The 12,542-nt window shown below is 38.6% G+C and overlaps 2 long non-coding RNA genes across 2 annotated transcripts; one reads left to right on the forward strand and one right to left on the reverse strand.

Moving 5' to 3' along the window:
• The first annotated feature begins 3,311 nt into the window (after nucleotides 1–3,311).
• Nucleotides 3,312–6,266, forward strand: LOC122871114. Its single transcript, XR_006376791.1, has 3 exons — nucleotides 3,312–3,839; nucleotides 5,488–5,700; nucleotides 5,897–6,266. It is a non-coding gene; the product is annotated as an uncharacterized LOC122871114 (long non-coding RNA).
• Nucleotides 6,267–9,111: 2,845 nt separating this feature from the next.
• LOC122871113 lies at nucleotides 9,112–11,808 on the reverse strand. The gene is made up of 2 exons (XR_006376790.1): nucleotides 10,594–11,808; nucleotides 9,112–9,743 (listed from the first exon to the last, which is right to left on the reverse strand). It is a non-coding gene; the product is annotated as an uncharacterized LOC122871113 (long non-coding RNA).
• Nucleotides 11,809–12,542: the final 734 nt, after the last annotated feature.

Raw genomic sequence — 12,542 nt, forward strand, 5'->3', positions numbered from 1 at the left:
TTTGGGAGTTGAATGAGGTAACAGTAACAGGTTTGCACAACTCGGCACTCCTACAGGCATATGAGAACAAAAAAACACAAGAAGCAGGTGTGCACCAAAATAAACCACACCAAAACACTGAAAATGCTGTGATGGCATGATCACGTCTATATAAAGTCTATTTAAGCTTCCATCCAGTTTGGCCGTCTTCAATCGACCTTTTGTATTAGAAATTAGACCTTCTTTGAAAAATATAAGAAAACTGCATGTTCATTTGTCACTATTGCTGGTGAATGGCAAAGTTAGTTTCCTTGTTATCATATATTTTTAAAGCTGCCTGTTTTACCCAAAACTATAATTACAATGTAATTAATAAATAAAATTTAAATAAATTTTACAAATATAAAAAAAAAAAAAAAAAAAAAGTAAATATAATGTCTCTTTTTCTGTCTTGCTCACTCACACATAAATGCCATGGAAACAGAATGATGGCCTAAACCGAGGTCATGTTAGGGCTGTATGGGATTACCTAACTAAGCAGACTAGTTTTCTCTTCAATTTATTTATTTATTTTATATATATAGCGCCAATTTATAACAGAAGTCCCTCATTGCACTTTTCCTATAGAGCAGGTGTAGACCGTACTCTTTATAATATTATTTACAGAGATCCAACAAATCCCACCATGAGCAAGCATTTGGCGACAGTGGCAAGGAAGAACTTCCTTTAAGAGACAGAAACCTTGGACAGAACCAGACTCAATGGTGGGCGGCCATCCGCCGCTGCCGCTCTTGATTGTGTTGCCTGTATTGATGTTGAACAAACAGTAACAATTTATTTTCCCCCTTCATTTGGTAAAAACTATCCTATTAAAAAGGTGAAAAAAAGTATGACAAACTGTCAAAGTGAAGTTAGGAACCATCACTAACTTCATTCATCCTCAGCACTCCATGTAAAATATCTGCATTTCTATGACTTATTTATTCACCCATCTACTATGTATTTTAGTTTATAATGTTTGTTTTTGTGAGTAGCATAAAGGCAGCTACAACATAATGTTGTTATACAACCCTGTGTTGTAAAATGATAAATCTACCGTGTGCATTGTAATGTGAACCCACGGGTTCCTCTAATCCAATTTTCACATTAAAAGGAAATGCAGCATGAAACTTCGTTAATCATTTAAGAACTGAACATTGTAATTTCTGTAATAATAGCCACTGGTCAATGAAAGCTATAGTTTTAGAATTACAAGATCACATAAAAAAAACTCTGATAGAGTTATTATTGTTTAGAAACAGACTTTAGACTGTTTCGTGCCTCCTATTGACTTAAGCTAGAATGCTTGTGATTATAACAGAAACCAGCAATTCCTTCTTTTAATATCTCAAACGCCAGCACTGGTGCAAGTGCTTTGTGGAGGGACTGGAAATGACTTCAAATGTCTTCCAAGCTGTAAATGAATAGTGTCATGCAAAGCAGTTTACTCCTTTATGTCACAGATTAAATACCTTTGAATCACGGTGTAGAATAGTCCAAATTCACGCATAGACCTGATTCTCACAATATCTTCCAAGACCCTTTTTTGTTATTTGTAAGTGGTCAAATTATATCATACTTTGTGCACACTAAATGGCATCTATAAACCATCACTGATGGTGAACTGTAAAATGTAATCAGTATACATTTTTTTGTGTTTAAAGTGGAAAAGTAAGTTTCTTGCTCACACATTGCCACATAGAAAAAAAACACATAAAACATTTAACATCTGACACATAAAAAAGCAAACAAGAAATTAATGTCTTTACTTTAGATTACTATATAAAGAAACTGTAGACACAATTGATCAGAAATGCAAGTTTTACTTCTGTACAATGACAGCATTTCAAGCCCCCACATGTATTTGGGGCTTCCTATTGGATGAAATCATATGATTGTCACCCATAATTTTGTTTTGAAGCTTCACTGCCACCTGCTGTCAATAGAAAAGAACAGCTGATATTAAACAATAATTTGCTGCATTACAAAGTGACTTAATGATACATGTCCTGTTCACATTTATGAATTATGATAGTCAAGGCAGCAATATTTTTCTGAGAAGTAATGAATATATTCAGAAAACAGGATCCAATGACTCCCTGAACGACAAATCGGGAAGAGAATAAATGGTAGAAGCTGCTGAGTTTTGGGAATGCACTGGATGATTTGAACTTTTCACAAGCAATATTGGACATAAGAAAAATTGAAAAGAGTGTTAAGGGAATGAATAGAGAGAACCACTTCCTGAAGGGGTCTGAGTCTGTGTAACCCTGTGGTAACTTGGGAACTCCTACTTTATTATGTGGTCCCCCCTGATTGCCCCTATCAAACTGTATATGATAAAAGGTAAACACACACTTTACCATTATACTTCAGCATGGCCACATCTGCAGCTTCTGCCTCATTCTGTCACTTAACACTCTCCTCCATTCACCAGCTGAGAGACACACAAGCATAGACACACAAGCATAGACACACAAGCATAGACACACAAGCATAGACACACAAGCATAGAAACACAAAATTAACAGAATTCACTGTGTATTTAGGGTCTAAACTCATCTCAGTATAGCCTCTTTTAAAGAAAGGTAAAACCAGAAAAAAATAGACACTCACCACCACGAGAGAGAGAGAGAGAGAGAGAGAGAGAGAGAGAGAGGTAGGGTGTTAATACGACCACATTCTATGTGTTAACACAGAACTTAACTTACACAGCTAAGTTATCCTCTCTGCTAGTTCATTGATGTCATCCCTGGCACAAAAAACGTGGCATAGGGCTGCAGACCATTCTGATTTCTCACTTTGCACTTGGACATGAGTTGACCTGTTGCAAACCCAAACTGGACAATTGAAGTGCTGGAGAGAATCTGGTAACGGTTTCCTGAGACACAGAACTTTTTGATAATATTCCATTAATATTTCCCTTTAACTGCTAATATAAATGATCATGTAATGTTTTCAGTTAATTTAATGGCATAATTTAACCAAATATCGTTTTAACCATTTACTTCTTCCCTTCAAAATAAGATAACAAGTTTTCATCAACTCCAAATTATGCAGTAAAGGCTCCATAATTTCCATTTTGAGTGTATACCACCACCTGCTGAATGTTTTGTTAAACTCTATCTTTTCAATCGTTTGCAAAAAATCTGCTGATGCATTAAATTTTGTGGTAATACACACACGTACACTATATTTCCAAAAGTATTGGGACACCCTCCCAAATCATTGAATTCAGGTGTTCCAATCACTTCCATGGCCACAGGTGTACAGAATCAAGCACCTAGCCATGCAGACTGCTTTTACAAACATCTGTGAAAGAATGGGTCGCTCTCGGGTTCAGTGAATTCAAACGTGGTACCGTGATATGTTGCCACCTGTGCAATAAGTCATTTGTGAAATTTCCTCACTACTAAATATTCCACAGTCAACTGTTAGTGGTATTATAACGAAGTGGAAGCAGTTGGGAACAACAGCAACTCAGCCACGAAGTGGTAGGCCACGTAAAATCACAGAGCGGAGTCAGCGCATGCTGAGGCGCACAATGCGCAGAAGTCGCCAACTTTCTGCAGAGTCAATAGCTACAGACCTCCAAACTTCGTGTGGCCTTCAGATTAGCTCAAGAACAGTGCGTAGAGAGCTTCATGGAGAGCTTTCCATGGCCGAGCAGCTTCATCCAAGTCTCACATCACGAAGTGCAATGCAAAGTGTCGGATGCAGTGGTGTTAAGCACTCCACCACTGGACTCTAGAGCAGTGGAGACACTTCTCTGTCTGGCAATCCGATGGACGAGTCTGGGTTTGGCGGTTGCCAGGAGAACGGTAATTGCCTGACTGCATTGTGCCAAGTGTAAAGTTTGGTGGATGGGGAATGATGGTGTGGGGTTGTTTTTCAGGAGTTGGGCTTGGCTCCTTAGTTCCAGTGAAAGGAACTGTTAATGCTTCAGCATACCAAGACATTTTGGCCAATTTCATGCTCCCAACCTTGTGGGAACAGTTTGGGGATGGCCCCTTCCTGTTCCAACATGACTGCGCACCAGTGCACAAAGCAAGGTCCATAAAGATGGATGAGCAAGTTTGGTGTGGAAGGGAACTTGACTGGCCTACACAGAGTCCTGACTTCAACCCAACAGAACACCTTTGGGATGAATTAGAGGAGAGACTGCGAGCCATGCCTTCTCGTCCAACTTCAGTGCCTGACCTCACAAATGCGCTTCAAGTAGAATGATCAAAAATTTCCATAAACACATTCCTAAGAGTTGAAGCTGTTATAGCTGCAAAGGGTGGGCCAACTCCATATTAAACCCTATGGATCAAGTATGGGATGTCATTAAACTTCATGTGTATGTAAAGGCAGATGTCCCAAAACTTTTGGCAATATAGTGTAATATCTGCAGTGCACTTGGTGCGGAGTAAGATTTGTAGTATAACTATAAACAAGTGCTCATGCATGAAATGGTCATTTTTGGAATCAAAAGAAAAGATCATGAAAACATTTATTAAATTATAACACCCATTTTATTAAATAACACAAGACAAAAAATGAAAATAAATCAAACTAAATATCTAGACACCAAACATCATCATCGTCCAGATCCTCTTCCCAGCCCACACAGGCGGTGTGAAACTAATTGTGGCAGTTGTCGCACTGGACCCACTACACCAAACCCTCTGAACTTTCCGGAGGGTCAGGTTTCCTCCACCGGCCAAACTGCCAAACCGTTGGCTCCTGTCCTGTCTTTCCAGCAGTGTGAGGGTCCAAGGTCCAGCAGATGAGGCTGCTAAAAGGCAACGGTGGAATTGTGAGGAAAGCCACAAGAAGTCAGTGCTCTCAACTTCCGGCCTCGGCGTCCACAAACAGAAGCAGGAAAGAGAGCTGCAGGGAGTCAGCACTCTCAACTTCAGGATTGGATTGGAAAATTGTAAATCCTTGTCCTTTTGAATAATAGTTCCCTTTTAATAGTAATGTATAGGACACCTAAATTAACTGCATTTAAGTAGTGCTTTAATCAAAAGCACTTTCTGATGTGTTTCTCTTTCACCCATTCACACTCACACACTGATGGCAGCAAGCTACCATGATTGTTCTTTGATTATTTTTTTTAACTAAGCTGTAGATGCCTATGAAAAAGGTAAGTTAACAATTAATGACAGCATTAACAACAATTTTTTATTTAACTTATTTAATAGTTCAGAAATGATTAATCTTACTCCCTCTTATACTGTTATGTATTTTTTTATAAGGTATAGATGGCTATACCAGACAAAGGTTAATACCTAATAACATCAACAAAAGTCTCCTGCAAGTGATAATCTCACTCACCGGTAATTCAAAGATTGTTTAGTTTAGTCACTCTGTTGTATTTTGATTTTTTTATTTTTACTAAGGTATTGATGGCTTTAACAGACCGCGTTAAAGTAATAATTAATCTTACTCACTCTGTTGTCTTTCATGTTTTTTTCCCCACAGATGTGTAGATGGCTGTGGAAGCTGAAGCAATTCCCCTGGTCTTCTGCATCCAGCAGAGGAAACCTCCCCCACAAGACAGCAACAGCGTGGAAGCCTGAGACTCTACATTTCCATTACAACAGAAAAGATATGTTTATTCCGGACCAGATGAGAAGGATGCATGACTATAGGACCAGCTGGAGAGCGGTGGCCACCTTTCTTTCAGTCAGCTAAGTACGTTATATCCCCTCACTAAGACTACAAAACTAGTAGTAGTGACATAAAGCAGTGATAAGCTAAAGTTAGCTTTACATATGTGGATTATATTTACTATAGGATTAAAGGAACCTTCTTGAATATCATTCAGTAAATTCAACAACATAGCTACCAACAATGCAAATTATTCATTACTTGTTTTTCTATTTAATAGGGCAGGACTCTGTGATTTTGGCGTTCCTGGGACAGCTGAAAGTGGACGTCAACCAGCCAATCATCTACACTCAGACATTCAAGAAAGAGACACAGTTCAGGCTGAATGAGGGGGAAAAAATTAATTCTAAAAGGTTATAAGTATTTAGTTTGTCACATTCAATACAGTCTGTTACTGTATACTGTATGTACAGTATGCACACCCTTTATATCCTGAATGGCCAGTGCAATAAATATAAGACAAACATTTCTAAATATTTCTTCATATTATCCACCAATATTATAATCTTTCATGTATTAGTCAGAAATCTGACAATGTATGTCTGAAATAAAATTAAATAAAATTATGATTTAGTGTGTTTTCATTTTCATTTAATTTCAAGTGTAATTTTGAACTGTGATTTTGAATAATTTGGTAAATGTACAGTATAATACTAATAATATTACATGTTGATCTAAACAACAAGTCCCACTCTTTACTAAATTAAAATTTAGGACTGTTGGAGAAATTTGAGCTCCTCTGAGTAGTTTTATGGGTGTAATAGAATTTATGACACTTGGACTAACATGATTTTACAAAGGAGGCCTGTGATTATGTTGTTTTGGATCATGTGGCATCAAATGTTTACCATAAGATTAGGTGTACCTCGAGAAGGCTCTCTCATATATTCATGTAAGGACAAATGAGGCTCTTTGAGTTATTCTTTAGTGAGGACCATCTCATCAGTACAGCTCTATTTCAACAAGGACCATTCTTCCAACCATTTCTTACAAGTTTTATACCAACCCCCGAAAGTAAAGCGAACAAGTATGCTACATGTGTGTTTGAAGCCAACGCTTCCCAAGAAATCACCAATACTATGTGGTGTAAGAGGTATTAACTCATTCAAAAAACATTTTAATTGTCTTTATAGAGCAGGAGGAGGAGGAAGAGTTTCTTTGTCCTTCAGCTCATGTTGATACATTTTAATTTTATCCAGATGTTTACATGAGCTCCAATTAGAGACAAAAGTATACAATTATAACCTTTTCATTTGGTTACATGCTAGTTAGAGGAAGGTAAACCACTCATAAAATGTGAAGGTCAAATCAGCCAAGTAGAAAACTGCTACTTACTGAGAACTTGAGGTAATGCAATTCAACAAAACATAAAACATATTGGCCTTATAATGACTCACCTCTGAGTCAGATGTCTAGTCTTTGTTGGAGTGTGGGCGTGCATGCAAATCTTCCCACTGTAACCCCTGATAGTGAAAAAGCTTTAAAGCAAGCTAGTACACTTCCTCACCTTTGGGGCAGAGGGAAGACTGGGAACAGAGGATAAAGAAAGATATCTGCTGGTTAGGGGCCTAATGGAAACGGTTTTTTGTTTTGGCAACTTAAGGGCACAAAAACTCCACAACAAGCAAAGTCAAATCCCAGACACGTTTCGCTTTGAATCCTACACTTCCCATAATGCCCCCAGTTTGTACTAGGCATCGGGTTTTCCAAAAACAGTCACATGAAATATTTTTGTAGGGGTCATATGTAACAGATTGGGAAGGCACTGATAAACACTGTCGTCCTGCCAAATAGGGGCTTTAGACTGGAAACGCTTATATGTGTTGTTTTGAAAGTGTCACAGCTCGGCTCTTAGACTGGGACAAAAAGGGGAGACACACGGGTTTACTAAATCATAATTTATTTACAACAAAATTAATCAAAAACAAATACAAACAAATCAGTAGGTCAAATCTGTAACGTCAGTCATGTAGGGAGCAGATGAGTGGAAGTGTGCTGCATGGGTCTTGTGTTCAATGAAACAAAAACTTAAACGCAGAGTGTGGGAAGAGGAGATCTCTAATGTACTGGGTGTTGCTCTGGCTTTTATGCCTTGGACAGCAGCAGCCAGCCCATTAGAAATCTCCTCGCTAACTACAATGCCCTACAGCCCTGGAAACAGAAAACACAGAGCAACAGCAGAGCAAACCAAGCAGAGGGAACGCCGTGAAAGGCAATGACAGACAGCTGAGTTTGTAATTTCGTTTGGAAAACGTGTTACTTATTACACACCGAGCAGACATGAAGCAGCATTAGCATTCACGTCTGGCCATGTTATGATCACTGACTATATACTTTCTTCATTCTTCAACTAAGCTGAGTGATTGCTTCACTTTTCAAAGGTAAATTATCAAACACAAGCAAGCAATTACATTCACTTCAGTACACATCAAGGTCGGTTCTGTGACTTTTACAGTTTTTTAACAAGCTTTTAACCAGGAAATGACATATTATATATCACGGCTGAGTTTACAATGGTGCTTTCAGTCACCAGTGAGGGCAGCTGCACTGCTACAACCTGCTGAGTCAGTCTGTGACAATAATTCAGATAGTTCTGAAAGTGCAGTATTCACTTTAACTTTTGCTTTTTTTTCACCAACTCATGACCCATAAAGCCAAACCAATGAGCTAAAAGAGGCTAAATTGCTGCAGAGCCCCAGACATCACTGATAGGCCTAACTCTCTGTGGGGCTTCATCTCTTTGAGCAGTCCCTTTCCACATAACATAATCATTTGATTCAGTACCTACACAGCCCCTGTTGTGCAATAAGCCAAACCCTTTGAAGAGAGAAAAATGTCTCTTTGAATTGCCTCTCCTAAGGCTGTGTTGAGACCCGTTGCTCTTGTGGGATTGTGAATCCCACTGAGTCATTGCATGTATCAGTTGAATAAATACAAAGAAACTTAACATGATTTGACTGCTGTACTTTCAGCTTGACTTCACTACTGTATGTTCTGCACACTTGCTTTTAATTGTAAAGAATTGTTGGTATGAAAGGGTCGTGTCTTCATTCTATTCAGACAAAAAAAAAAAAAGAACAAAAGACCAACTTTGTACTTATCTTATCAAAGTCTTTGACTACTTTAAAGTGAAGATACCTTGTGGGTTAATTATTTTGAGAACATATCCCTACATGTATTTGTGTTTTTTGTGCCCACTTTACGGGGATGGTAGAGCACTTTGGCAATGATGCGAGGCTCTGGTTTATCAACCTTTAGTTCCTAAATCCCTGCTGGAATGGTTTCAGTATTTTTTGGTTAATTTTCTCTACCTTTGATATTTGTGAGTCAGCCTGGCTTCCAACAACAAACTTTCCAGTTAACAGGCAGCCTATGACTTCTTTCTGTTTCTTAGAAGAGGATGCAGTATACTTGTACTCATTGCAACACTTCAAATACAGTTTTTTTTTTTTACTTTTATTAAAAATAACAAAACTCAAAATACAGATATAGACAAAAGACCAAACTTTTTCTAGTGCAAATCATTGTTCAGTAGTGCGGTTACATTTGTCGTCAGAGTTGTAGTTGCTTTAACACAGGCCAGCTGCTACAGTGTTCGACAGCAGATACAAAGCGGAGACATGCTGTGGGATTATGCATCCAAATCTACAAACCATCTAGTGCTGAGCTTTTTCAAAGTGCAGAACACGTCCAACAAGTTAGACATTACAATGACGTCAGCAATGGAACCAGTACAATTATTGTCTCCAGTTATTATAAAGTCTGTTGATCCATTGCCACAGTATCCAACATCAATCCAGTTTCCATTTTTGGTAAACTGATGAAGATGTTTCCCTTATGAGCCGATGTTTTTAGTCAGAGACGACCCTCTCCTGTGGTTGCTTGAGGAGACCTGCCTCTGCGTCTGGTGGTCAGGCTCCAAAATGTAGTACTGGTCCTGGACGTACATCAGACCACCAAAGGAGTCCACTATTCCATACAAGACTGCAAGGACACTCAGCGCCGTTCCAATAAAATACAGCTTGAGAACTGCTGCCATCATGGCTCCTGTGGTAAAGGACAATTGGCTGAAAAAGAATGATATTTTAAAGATTAGTTATAGTTCTTCTTTTGGGGTTTTAACAGCGGTTAGCAACCAGTATATTAGGTGCATTAGGGTATATGTTATTGTAGATGTATGGTGAGATATTCACATTTTTACTAGAAGTCATACCTGCACAAATACACTTTGGCCAATATTTTTGGACAATTTGAAACATCTATTGCACAATATACATGTGAAATAAATTACTGCAGTACACGATGCAATCAGTACAGGAACTGGTAGAGGATTAAGTAAAAATTACTTGTGCACGGAGAAAACGTATTGTGCAAGGACGTTATCATCAGACCACATCAACAGGAAGAACCAAGCTATTGGTGTGTTTAGAGGCTGTCGGAAATATCGAATTTGAATGACTAGCAACTCAAAACGGACCTTATTTGACTAAAATATTTTTTTAATTTTGATAAATGAAATGGAGTTTAGTTTGCGGGGAGTAGACAATGTTCAATATTTGTATGTTAAATTGATACATACGACTCTTCTCTTATTTTTCCTATCTTCATTTGGTTTTTAAACATCTAGGGCTCTATAACTCTTCCTCTTCCAAACGAACAACCACTAAACACCACAGTTGTTAAAGGAGTTATTTGTAATTTTGTTATGTACGTTCTGCATTTCTTTGTTGACGAATTCGACTTGAAACTCAAATGCAGGCGCTTAAGAAACGAACTTTAAGGCAGCCAAAGCGTGTCGGCGCGCAAGGCTTTGGAAACGATGAAACAAGAACCCACACGGCGAGGAGCAGCTTGAGTTTCGGCTTGTCCGTCTTTAACCCGTACTAAAACAAGGACACGTTATTTCGTAAAACTTACCAGAGGCTCGGCTGGTCCACGTGTCTCTTTCTTTTCTTTGCCTCGTGGCTGTGGAGGCTGAAGTCGCTTCCAATAACAAACCAGAGAAATCCGCTGATGTTTGTCGGTCAATGATTACAGACGGTTTTCTCTTCTTTTACGCTTAGAAACTCTTCATCTCACTGAAGCTGAAGTCCAACAGCTGTTGTCTGTCTCTCTCCCTGCTGTTGTCTATGCAGTAGGGCATATCAAGCACTGCTAAAGTATAATGCGTAACAGTGACATCACGTTGTGCAGTAGGCAATTTCCTGAATCATCAAAGAAGTTGACCTGAGGAGAGTTCAGAGATTTCCCCAAGGTTGTTATGCTTATTTCATACTTAATACATATATAAGTTTTCATTGTTTTATTTTGTCAGAAATAAGTGCTTAGTTTGTGCTCCTTTTTTTTTGTTTACTGTATTGCTGTCATGAGGACACATAAAGATGCTGTCAGGGGACTAGCCGTTTTATAACAGTGAGGTCAAGTATTCCCTGTAGATTTTATTTTCCAAAAGCCTGTTTCCAAGCCATTAATTCACCATATTATGTCTTACAATATTGAATATTTATCAATTAATTTTGCCTAAAAGAAGTCCATTTTAAATATATTGGGTCTAACCTAGGCACCGTGTAGGCTAAACACAAAGTACAGCTGAGACTAATGGAAATGTCATGTGTTGCACAAAAATTTAGTCATGAACCAAATTCTGGGTAAAACTCACCGTTGACCTGATGACAACACTCGATGTAAAGTTAAAGGGGAACTCCACCGATTTTACACATCAGTGTCTGTTTACAGGTCTTGGGGAGTACTATTTAATATGTGATGTGATGTCACTTGAGTCAGCATCGGATGAGTCTGAAGACTGCAAGTTTGAAAATGAAGAAAATCTGAAAGTGTGGCCTTAGAAAGAAGTGAGATTACCAGACCTCTGTAGTCTGGTCGAGTTGCATTGTGGGTAATGTAGCCACCGGGTTTTGACCAAGGAAGAAGAATGCATCGAATAAAAAAAGATATCTGGTTCTGCTGCATCGATTTTTGATTTTGAACTCTCTCTTTTATGGGATCAAAGTTTTAATTCATCCTGAGGGGGACATGAATGTCTGAACCATATTACAATTTGTCCAATAGTTGTTGAGAAATTTCACGTAAAACCACAAATGTCAACCTCATGGTGGCACTAGAGAGGCAAAGTCAGGGGATCGCTGATGTCAGTAGGATTCATCCTCTGGGGGACAGTGAATGTACAAAATTTTATGGCAATCCATCCAATAGTTGTTGAGATATTTCAGTTTGGACCAAAATGGTGGACAGACTCACCAACCAACATTGCCATCCCTAAAGACACGGTTGTGTCTGGATGGTAACCCTGGATTTGTGAAACTCTTGCAAGATTTATATGTGTTGTTTTTTCATTGTGCGCTTTCCTAAACCTAACCAAGTAGTTATATTGCCTAAACCTAAATCTCACGAGAGTTTACACAAATCCAGTGTTACCATCGAGGCAGGACCTAAAGACACACCGCTAGCATGACTAAAAATATGGAGTACCTGACCTCAGTGCTCTTAATGGGAGCTGTTGGTACTGTTGGATGTGATAATGCCTAGATACTGCTCTCATAGGTTGGCTGTTTAAATTTTTCCTTGACTGACTATTTTTTCTGTTCGATTACAGTTTGTTTTTAGTGTTGTAGAGACTTGGGGCAATGTATGTCATAATAGAAATACCACATCATGCCCTAACAGAAAATCTTGTACCACAGGCAACCAAGAGAATTACGAGAGAGATGATATCTCATTTTCACTTCTGTAATTTGTCTAAAGTGTTTGACGTATGTTCTCACTGACTCACAACAAAAGAGTGAGTGAGTAATCATTAAGGGAAATGTATATTGCATTTTCACCACACACCTACCTTGATGGGCTCG

The sequence above is a fragment of the Siniperca chuatsi genome, linkage group LG23, assembly GCF_020085105.1.
Source record: "Siniperca chuatsi isolate FFG_IHB_CAS linkage group LG23, ASM2008510v1, whole genome shotgun sequence".
In the NCBI taxonomy this organism is placed as follows: Eukaryota; Metazoa; Chordata; class Actinopteri; order Centrarchiformes; family Sinipercidae; genus Siniperca; species Siniperca chuatsi.